We start from the raw sequence: 12121 nt of genomic DNA, 5'->3' as shown, positions 1-12121 counted from the left end.
CTAAGAGGTAAAGGAACTGGAGACCAAATTGCCCACATTCACAGGAATAAGAAGAAAATGAGGGAATTCAGGGGAAGAAGGAATCTATTTCTGCTAATTGACTACACTGTATTCTTTGACTATGTAGATCACAACAAAAATGTTGTGAGTTCTTGAAGAAATAGAAGGACCAGACCATAATACTTGTGTCCTAAGGAACCTATATGCAGGCAAAGAAGTTAAAGTTAGAAATGAATATGGGACAAGTGATCAGTTAAGATTAGAAAAGAAGTATGACAAGGCTATATCTTGTCAGCTTTCTTATTTAACATATATGCAAAATGACTCTGCTAGTTGAATCAAAAGCTGGAGTTAAGTTTGCTGGGAAGAAAATCAATAATTTCACATATGCAGATACCAAACTCATGACAGAAAGTGAAGAATTAAGAAGTCTCTTGCTGAAGGTAAAAGAGAAGAGTATAAAATCTGCCTTGAAGCTTAACATTAAAAAAAAATTGGATCTTAGCAACTTGTTCTATCACTTTTGGGGAAAAAATAGGGGAAAAAATGAAAGCAAAATTTATATTCTTGGACTCAAAGATCATTTCAGATTTTGTGTTATTTATTTGTAATATTTTTCCTTAGTTACATTCAAAACAACAACAAAAAATCACATTTGTTTCTAAAATTTTTGATGCTAGGTTCTTTTATCCCCACCCATAATTAAGAAATTACTTGTAAACTTATGGAGAACATTTCCATAAAAGTCAAATTGTGGGGGGAGAGGGGAAGAAAAAAAAATCTCCCATCCCAAAGAAATAAAAACCCTTAAGAAAAATAGTTTAAAAGAGAGACAGAGATAGAGAGAGAGGCAGAGAGAGAGACAGAGAGACAGAAATAGAAACAAAGTTGGGAGAGAATGGTTCAATCTATCTTCAGACACAATCATTTCCTTTTCTGGGTATACATAGATTATTCATCTTAAATCCTTTAGAGTAGTAATGGATGATTGTACTACCAAGAATAGCAAAGTCATTCATGGCTGTCATCCCTGAACACTGCTATTACTTTGTATACATTATATTTCACTTTGCTTGAGTTCATTGAGGACTTTCCAAGTATTTTTTTTTCTTTATGAGAGCATCCTGCTCATCATTTCCCATAGAACAGTAACATTCCATCATAAACACACAGCACAGTTTATTGAGTCATTCCCCAATTAATGAACATCCCCTCAATTTCCAAATTTTTGCCCTGTGAAAAGAGCTGTTATGAATATTTTTTGAACATGTAGCTTATTTTCCTTTTTTTTTTTTTTTTTTGGAATCTCTTTTTGTTTTCATGCCAAGTAGTGGTGTAGTTAGATCAAAGGATATGGATGAATTTGTAGCTCTTTGGGCAAAGATCATATCTTTTGATCATTTATCAATTAGGGCATGGCTCTTATTTTTTTTTATAAATTTGACTCAGTTCCCCCATTTATGTTTGAGAAATAAGGCATTATAGAGAAACTTACTTTAAAATTCTTTTTATAACTATTATTGTGAACTGTATTTATTCTCTCACTTCACCCTGTTTCTCCTCAAAAGTATATGCCCTCTCTTCCCATACACCGTTCTCCTCCTATTTTCCTGCAGGAAAAGATAGATTTCTATACCCCTATTGAGTATGTATGTTATTTCTTTCAAAAATATTTCAGACAGAGACCACAGTCATGAAATTAAAAGACACTTGCTCTTTGGAAGGAAAGCTATGACAAAACTGAACAGCATATTAAAAAGCAAAGATGCTACTTGCTGTAAAAGATCCATATAATCAAAGCTGTGATTTTCCAGGAGCAATGTATTATTGTGAGAATAGGGATATAAAGAAAGCTGAGCATCACAACTGACACTTTTGACATGTGGTGTTGAAGAAGTTTTGAGAGTCCTTGGACAGCAAGGAGATCAGATTTGTCAATGCTTAGAGAAATTAATTCAAGCTATCACTGGAAAGTCAAATAGTTGAAGCTTAAATACTTTGGTCACATAATAGATAGAACTCATTGGAAAAGACTGATATGTAGAAGATATAAGGCAAAAGGAAAAGGGGAAAGCAGAGTGTGTGATAAATGAGCATACATAAGATCATGGAAATAATGAACATGAGCTTGAAGAAACTTTGAGAAATAGTATGAGATAGGAGAGTTTGACATGCTGTGGTCTAAGACCAAACAACAAAGACTACAAATGCCCATGTTATATGACCTTGCTTTATCTAAAAATCTAGATTTTCTTTTTAACACCTAGACTAAAAGGATAAGTGACACATAAGACAGCAGAAAAATAAACTTAAAACATGAACTTTCTCTTAATAAGTTATAAGAATAAAAAAATTATTAATTTATCTTTGAAAACCTGAGAGTGATTATTCTTGAACTAGGATTATAATCTGGTCATATTATATTTCTTAGTGGGACAACAGAGACCAAAAATTAAAAAAAAAAAAAAAAAAAAGACCTACACTAAAGATATATTGACCTCAAAGGAAAGGACTGACTCCAAGAAAGAAAAATGTATTAAAGTCAACCACTTGTGTTTCTGAAAACATTTTATTTTCATCTTGGCACCATAAACTTGGTTGAATGATAAATTTCATCAAGATCATAATTCAAAATGTACATATTTTTATTATTTGAAAAATGTATTTCTAAGAATTCAGAAAACTAACATCAAAATAACGGTATTTGTGGGTCCTTGGACAAAGAAAATGATGAAAGACAAGCATTTTGAAGAATAATTGGATGAAGTTGAAAAAGCCAGATGCTAATTTGTTAAAGTGACTAAAAAAAAAAACTTTTGGGGAAATTAAAAAAAGCGAGAAACTACCAAGAGCTTGTCAAAGTTATAAAATAATATGTCATTCAAAATGCATTCCTTGGGGTCACATTCTGACTCCTTCCCAGAAAACTTAAGAGAAATCACTGACAAAAAAGGGAGGACTTTTTCATCAACAAATATCCACAATGGAAAAGCAATACCAGGGCAAATGGAATCCAAGCATATTGATTGACGATGTTAAATGATGAGGATAGATAAAATATAATAGGAAACAATCAGTGATTACATTTTGGGGAAATTAATGAGCATAATTTTGGTTAATTAAAATGGTTAAAAAAATGTTAAACTGAAACAATAACTGATACTAGCACCAAAAAAAAAAAAATTTATAAAGTTCTTCAGTTTTTGCGTTGTTGTTGTTGTTGTTGTTGTTGTTGTTCTTGTTGTTGTTCTTGTTGTGTGTGTGTGTATGACAAGGAAAGCAATTTTCTGGTTGTTGTCCATTGTTATTAAGAGAAGATTAAAGACTATCTAAAGAAGAAAGGCTTCTAAAATGTTTGTGGCAGCCCGTTTTATAGTGGCTAGAAACTGGAAAATGAATGGATGCTCATTAATTGGAGAATGGTTGGGTAAATTATGGTATACAATGTTATGGAATATTATTGTTCTGTAAGAAATGAGCAGTAGGATGAATGTAGAGAGGCTTGGAGAGACTTACATGAACTGATGCTGAGTGAAATGAGCAGAACCAGGAGATCATTATATACTTCAGCAACAATACTGTATGAGGATGTATTCTGAGAGAAGTGGATATCTTCAACAAAGAGAAGATCTAATTCAGTTCCAAATGATCAATGATGTACAGAATCAGCTACACCCAGAGAAGGAACACTGGGAAATGAATGTGGACTACTTGCATTTTTGTTTTTCTTCCCAGGTTATTTTTACTTCTGAATATAATTTTTCTTGTGCAACAAGAGAACTATATGGATCTGCACACATATATTGTATCTAGACTATACTTTAACATGTTTAACATGTATAAAACTGCTTGCCATCTAGGGGAGGGGGTGGAGGGAGGGAAGAGAAGTGCAAGGAACAATATTGTAAAAATTACCCATATATATGTTCTGTCTATAAAAAGCTATAATTAAAAAAAATAAATTAATAAAAAAGGAAGAAGAAGAAGAAAGGACTCATCATAAATTGTTTCATCAAGAAATTATGTCTTCTCTTTTATTAGGGTATCCTGGTAGTCAAGAAATTATGTCTTCTCTTTTATTAGGGTATCCTGGTAGAACATGTAAATGCTAACATTACTATTTTCCTAGATTTTGGAAAAGAAAGTCTATCATGATATGTGGTGTTCTTCTTTTTCTAAAATATGATGGTTCTCCCTGGGAGCAGTTTTCTTGGGGAGGTTTTCTGGAGGCAGCCTTAGTTTCAGTTTCAAGTAATAATCACTTCAACTGCATCCAGGTGTTAAAAGTTTAAATCCTTTATTGTCTCCTTCAAAATAGCCCGGTTAGTTTTCTTAGAGACCTATCTCCCTCCTTGATTCCAAGAGCTCTTGCAGCTTGTCTGCCAGCTTCAGCCTCCAGCTCTCTCTGAATCTTGCTTCTGAATCTCCCAACTGAATTCTGGCTCTCAATTTCTTCAACTGAACTCTCCACTGACTTGTGGCTCTCAATATCTCCAACTGACCCTCGCTGAGACTGAGAGCATCTTATATATGATCTCTTAAAGGTGTGAACCCAAAAGTTGACTCCTCCTCAGAGAGAGTAGGATTGTGGGTTTCTGATTTGTGAATCTCTGAACTTGTGAACTAATGTGTAAGTTAATGTGTGAACTCTCAAAGGTGTGAACATAAACATTGTTTCTATCAATTCTGTTGAGTTAACACCATGTTTCAAGTTCTGGCTCATAACAATGATGTTGTGGAAAAAATGGAGAGGGGTGACCTAGACAGTTTACAATTAGGTGGATTCCAAATATGGTCAATGGCCAAATGTGACCTCTTTACAGAAAATAATCACTCCTTTCTAGTTTCCTCAAGATTGCCTTCCTCAAAATGAATGGATGCCCATCAATTGGAGAATGGTTGAGTAAATTGTCATATATGAATGTTATGGAATATTATTGTTCTGTAAGAAATTACCAGCAGGATGAATACAGAGAAGATTGGCGAAAATTATATGAACTGATGCTGAGTGAAATGAGCAGAACCAGGAGATCATTATATACCTTAACAATGATACTGTATGAGGATGTATTCTGATGGAAATGGATTTCTTGGACAAAGAGAAGATCTAACTCAGTTTCAATTGATCAAGGATGGACAGAAGCAGCTACACCCAAAGAAAGAACACTGGGAAATGAATGTAAACTATTTGCATTTTTGTTTGTCTTCCCGGGTTATTTATCCCTTCTGAATACAATTCTCCCTGTGCAACAAGAAAACTGTTCGGTTCTGCACACATATATTGTATCTAGGATATACTGTAACCTATTTAACATGTATAGGTTTGCTTGCCATCTGGGGAAGGGGGTGGAGGGAGGGAGGAGAAAAATCGGAACAAAAGTGAGTGCAAAGGATAATATTGTAAAAAAATTATACTGGCATGGGTTCTGTCAATAAAAAGTTATTAAAAAAAAAAAAAGATTGCCTCCCTCTCTTATCTTGTGGTATTCATTTCTACATTTTTCAAATTTTACTTTTTTGTGTATATTTTTATTTCCCATGAGTTAACTTATTGGTTCTCCTTGCTTTTTCTTAAAGATACCCTGTTCAAAGCCAAACTAGAGAAGATCTAATCTCAAAATAATGCCTGTGTGGAGAGAATGCCTTCACTTGCCTTCCCATTAACCTCACCCACCCAGGGTCACACTCAGCCATACTTATATCATGGAGAAACAGGATTAAAAGGGAAAATTACAACAATGTAGCACTTTTTCACTTATCCCCTGAAGGGTCTAAAAACCTATTCTCATACATAGGTTTTTAAGCATAAGTCATTCAGTCCTTGGGACAGTGATTTTAATTGCCACCACATTTTCTCAATATATATTAATAGGCTTCTCAAATGGTTCCAGTAACAGGGAATCTGAGATCTGGGTGACCCATGACTACTGAGGCTTTTGACCCAGGCTCTCAAATGTATATGCTTGCTTAGAGAAGGGATTGATAATTAATACCTGCCTCTGAAAATCTTGGAAACAAGCATTACTTTGCTCTGTTACCATGTCTCAAACACAGTTACTTCCTCCAACTCTTAATTCAAACCTGTGTCCTGATGGGCTAGCCTATCAAGCTAAAATAATACAAATGAGTTGATATCAATGTGAAAATAAATCTATCAGGGAGGCCTTTGTCTTTGACCTTGTGCTATTTAGCATTTCTATTACTGAATAAAGGCACATTATTTGAAGGAATACATAAATGGCACATCTGTCAGATTTACATACAAAGCTTGGAAGAATAATGAGCACAATAAATGGCCCAAGCAGCATTAAAAAAAAAAAAAAAAAAAAAAAAAAAACTTTGACTGATTAAAGCACTGAGTTTCCAAATGTTCTAGTTTCACTTAATAAAATAAAACTTAATTGGGTTTAAATATAAACTTTTACCCTTGGCTTCAAAAAATTCAACGTTACAAGTATAAGATGGGAAAGGTGAGCTTAAGAAAGACATTTATCTGAAACGATCTGAAGGTTTTAGAAGAATGTAAGCCCACAGAATAACCAGCATTATGTGATAATGATCAAAAAGGCTCAAGTGACTTTAGGCTTCATTAACAGAAGCATAATTGTTATGCCTCAGTTTCCCTGCATTAGTTCCCTGAATTATTCTGCCTCAGTTTCCTTGAATTGTTCTGTCTCAGTCTCCCTGGTGTCAATCTTTCTTCCTGGACATTAGCACTGACCAGTAGCATTTTAAAGAGTCATAAAATGCAGCTGGTTTATCTCAAGATATTTAGACATACTCCTATCTCAGACATCTTGGCTCCTAGTCCTCCCAACTTATTAGAATTTATGACCCTTCCTTACCCCCAACCTGTCAGAACCTAATTTATGGTCTGTTCCTAAAAGTTGCTGCTCACCAGTGCTCTATCCTCATCTTGCCTTTGCATCCCTTATTGCTGAAGCCCTAGAAGAATCCCTGGACTCCCTAGCTCCTTGCTGGATACTTTGAGACAATAGTGCAATCCAGCCAACTAGTCTAAGCTCTTCATTAATAAAATATTAAAAACCTCTAATCTCTATCTTACCTCAGTTTCTCTGGCATTATATAATGTCTGGCAGGTGGGGTGGGGTGAAGTTAATAAATCTTCTGTAGTTTGCTCTGATTAGACCAAATCTAAAGTACTGTGTTCAATTCTGGAAATTACATTTTAAGATGCATATTGCTAAGTTGGGGTTAGTATTGAAAAGAATGAACAGGATAGTAAAAACCTTTGCAATAGATGGCATATAAAGATAAGGTCATTGGTCATATCTGGTTTAAAGTTTAGGGGGAAGAGGTACAATAACTATTTTAAGGTATGTGAGAGACTTTAAGTGAAACTTTTTATCACTAACCCAGAATGCAGGATTAGGAACAATGGGTAGAAAGCAAATATAGGATTTAGGTTTTAATAGTAATAATTAGCATTTCTATAGAACCTTAAGATTTGCAAATAATTTTACAATTATTAGCTTATTTTATTCTCACTACAAGCCTGGGACATAGTTGTTCTTATTATCTCCATTTTATAAAGGAGATAATTAAAACAAAGTTAAGAGATTTGTCCAGAATTAGACAGTGCCTGAGGTCAAAGTTGAGGTTAAATCTTTTTAACTCCAGGTACTATGCTCTATCTACTTTGCTACCTAGCTGTTTTTATTTAGCAATTAAAGCTATTAAAAAGAAATTATTGGCCTGTCTCAAGAGGTAATGCTCTGAAATCTGGGATAGAATTATGGGTCTCCATTTCTACCACTAGCTGACCAGCCAGGAGCCATCATAAAGCTGCTCATGGAGAGTAGAAGTAATAATCACAAATGTCATCAAATGGCATGGTGCCTGAGAGAAGATCTAGGAATCTTGCCAGTGTTTATGATGATGCTCCAGTACATGTGTTCTATCAAGATGGCCCAATGAGACTCTTCAAGAGAATGAATTGATTACAGATACGTTGCCAGCTCCATCTCTTCCTTTATAGCAACCATTTAGTTTTGCCTTAAATTCAAATGACACAGAAGAACCAACTCTAATTCAGAGGCTTAGAAGAACTTCTTCAAAAGGAAAATGACCTGGAATGGGACAAGCTTGTATCTGAAGTTGAGCATATTTTCAGTGATGCTGACTGTTCCCCAACAGTCTAATCAGAAAGATTGAACTATCCCATTTTATATAGATCCATAGAGAATTGGGTGAAATTTACAATTCACAGAAAGAAATTGAAGTATTTCTCCTTCACAATACATCTGGAACTTTAGGAAGACACAAACATATAGTCCTAACTTAGAGCTAGAAGGTAGAAGAATACAACCTATATAAAGTCATGGGCAGTATTATAAGAAATCTTGTCATTATGGAGTTGCTTATATAAGCAGGTGTCTTTGCTTGTGTCATAGTCTATATACATTAAAAAAAAATCAATAATATAACCTATTTGGAAATTCACAGTTCTATGGGACTAGCACAATTTTCTTGGACAGCATGTTTGAAGATTACTTCTACAATGTCCCTAAAATCCCTTTTATACTTATTGCTGTTGGGTTAACTTGGATTATAATCATTATTGTTCTAGTTCCTGACATGTCCACAATATTATCAGAACATCCATTTGGATTCTAGTTGGTAGCCTTTAACTGAGTTTGAAACTGATGTGTCCCTCTTCATTTTGTTTATACCTATAGTTATACTCTGTGTAAATTACATCAATGGGATGGACTGTTCTATTACCCTTTATTTAATATTTGAATGAATGTATCATTTTGCTGCATAGAAAGACAGCAATATTGAAACTTTTCTTCATCATAATGATTGTTTATTTCATTAGTGCTACAGTTTAAAGTTTTGAAGGTATTAAGTATCAAAGACAGAGCAGCATATGGAGCAATAAGGGATAAGTGAAATTTTTATTCGATCTAAAAGAACAATGTATGAAATGTCCACCAGTGATAAGAGCAACAAAAATAAAGCTGAAACTTCTTTGTGGATCCATCTCATCTGAACACATTCCAAATCTGATAGTGGTGCCAGATTAAATAGAAAAGAACCTTGTAATTCAGTTGGATGATGAATGCTGTAAATTTGTCTTCAAGGACCTGTTTCCAGAATGCAAAGAATTGTCTGTTAACGTCCAAGCAGTCCTCAGAAAATTTGAGGAGCTATATGCAGCAATGAGCAGATTGCCTCATCATTCAAAAAATAGGAACATGAAAGAATTTCAAAAATTCTACAAAAATTTGAAAAGCAAAAGAATGATCCTACATAATGAATACCTTAAATAAATTTTCTCATATAAAAGAAAGGATTCAAAACTATGATAAGGTTATAATTAGAATAGACAAAGTTTCCCCCTAAATCTTGTCTAAAAATATTTTAATATTTATTTATTGCCATATATTTGTCAGTTTCATGATATATAGGATTGGTTGCTATTGGGAAGCACTTTGGATTATGAAATTTGTCTATATAAAAATTAAAAGGTTTCCATTCAAATACATCTAATTTCTAATTAAATATATGTATATATCTCTATTTAGAATAAATAAATTCTTTAGAATAGAATAAATAACATTCTTATGTTAAAAATAAAAGTAATGTCCCTACTTTCTTGTGTCATAGTCTTTCAATTTCTTATATTTTTCTTATAGTTTGAAACCATATTTGAATTAGAGCGATATATACTACTACTTTCAATTTCTAGTCAAAGACTAGATGCTGACTTTTAAGGATTATTGTAGAGGAGATTGTGGTTCAGTTGCAAATTGGATTACAAGTCTTCTGAGGTCCTTTTCAAATTTGAACTTCTCTACTTCTATAAAGACCTTCTATTATCTGTAAGCTCTTTAACTTTCCAGCTTAACCTCATAATACTCCCCTACACCCAAGTCAATTCATCCTCTCTGAATGTTTTCACCTATGTGAAATGGACTTAATGAAATCTACCATGGAATCTAAATTTTGAATTCCTAACCTTCATTTTAATTTCAAGTTCATTGTTACTTCTTTTAAGCAGGGTTCTTCATCCCCTAATCAATAATGAACTTTTATCATTTACAGAATACATGTGTGTTCCAAATATATCTTTCTTTGGCATTGATCATATGTTGTTGTAGTTATTTATGTAGATTATATAGCACTCTAAGCAACTTTTCTAGCACTAAAGGTCTTCAAAGGATAAATGGCCATTTGTTAATAATGCAATAAGTGGAGTTTTTATACAAGTGCAAGTAAGTGCTCTTAGACCATGTCTCCAAAGACCCAAAGAATTCTACTTTAGAGCTACAAAGAACTGTGTTATAGAGTCTTACCCTTTTAATTTATAGACAAGCAAACTGATACTGAAAGAGGCTAATAACTTTTCTAAGATTACATAACTAGTATATGTTTAAATGTAATTCAAATTTACGTTATCTTTATTCCAAGTCCAGTACTTTATCCACTAAGCAACAAGGTCTCCCCAAGATCCATTATAAAAGTAAACAGATACATTCTCTTATCAGCTTTAAGGATAATTGATGGAGAATGAAGAGATATTTAAGGGCACATTTTTTGTAAATTCTTATTTTGGGCTTCTCTGCTCATAACCTTCCCCCTACAGTTATTGAATACCATGCATCTGTTGGCAGGAACAACAGACAGGTTCATTTCATATTTATTTGAACCTCCAGTTTTTGTGTTTGTTTTAATTCTAAGATTCAGAAACATATTCTTTTCCATCCTTGCATAGAGAATCTCAGAAAAATGCCTGAGTTTACTGAGTCTAGCTATGTACAGGCAGTAGTAACTTAAGGAAGCCATAGCTGAATCATCTGTAACATCAGATTTGTTGAACTAGGTTTTCACATCATCACCTGCTCTTATCTTACTGTGGAACTTTATTTTCCACAATATTTTATTTACTTCATTGAACAATATTGAATTTTCTTGTGCTTGAGCTGAGTCATGAGGCTAAACCTCCAGCAAGTGCTTTAAATTGTTCTCTCAGTGATTACTTGTATCTATTTCTGGTACCATTTTAGCTGTGAAGTATTGCTTCAGTTATATGTGGGTTTTCTTTTTCTTTTCTTCCTTTTTCTTTTTTTTTTTTTTGTTAGCAGTCAGAGTTATGTCTCTCTGAAATTGAGAAGTTTAAAAATCTTTCAAGCATTTCATTCTGTTTTAGTACCTGTTTGTAATGCATCAGGCCAGGCTTTTCAATAATCTACATATTAATCTACATGTTAGATAGAAGAGAAATTAGATTTGTTCTACTTGACTGCATAAGAGAAAACTATTGACCCCAAAGAGTTTTCAGTTTAATCAAGACGTCCATACTAACCTATAAGAAATGAGGATATACTCATAAGATAGTAGAAATTATATGATGCAAGTCATTTATGGTTATAGGATTTAATCTTGAGCAAACTTCCTAACAATCAGAGTTATCCAATTATGAAATAAATTGCTCCAGGAGCTGCTAGATAGCCCTTATCCAAAGTTTCTAAGCAGAGACTGCTTGACTCATTATCATATGTGTTAAAGTAAATATTTTTTCAAATTCATATTGAGAAATCTTTTGGACCAACTTTTCTTTTTTCTTTTTTTAAATTTTCAATAGTATTTTATTTTCCAGATACAAGTAAAAATAGTTTTCAAAATTTATTTTTTGTAATTCTTTGTGTTCCAAATTTTTCTCCTCTTTTCCTTACTTCCTCCTATCCCCAAACAGGAAATATCCTGATATACATTAAATATATGAAATTCTTTTAAACATATTTCTGTATTTGTCATGTTGTTCAAGAAAAACTAGGTCAAAAGAAAAAAAAAGTTGAGAAACAAGAAATAAACAAGCAAAAAGTCAAAATAATATGCGTTGATCCATATCCTGTCATCGTATCTCTCTCTCCTGCTGTGGATGGCATTTTCCATCCCAAGTCTATTGGGATTGCCTTGAATCACCACATTGTTAAGAAGAGCCAAGTCCATCTCAGTTGATCATCACATAATATTGTTGTTATTATGTACAATATTTTCCTATTCTGCTCACTTCACTCAGTCTCTGTTCATGTAAATTTTTCCAGCCTTTTCTGAAACCAGCCTGCTCATCATTTATTACAGAACAATAATA

The 12121-nt window shown here is 33.4% G+C and overlaps 1 pseudogene; it reads left to right on the top strand.

Moving 5' to 3' along the window:
• Positions 1-320: 320 nt before the first annotated feature.
• Positions 321-9280, top strand: LOC127561255 (MARVEL domain-containing protein 2-like; annotated as a pseudogene).
• The last annotated feature ends 2841 nt before the right edge of the window (positions 9281-12121 follow it).

Source organism: Antechinus flavipes, chromosome 4 (genome assembly GCF_016432865.1).
Source record: "Antechinus flavipes isolate AdamAnt ecotype Samford, QLD, Australia chromosome 4, AdamAnt_v2, whole genome shotgun sequence".
Lineage (NCBI taxonomy): Eukaryota > Metazoa > Chordata > Mammalia > Dasyuromorphia > Dasyuridae > Antechinus > Antechinus flavipes.
Note: the sequence above shows the minus strand (reverse complement) of the source record. Positions and strands in the feature narration are given on the sequence as shown.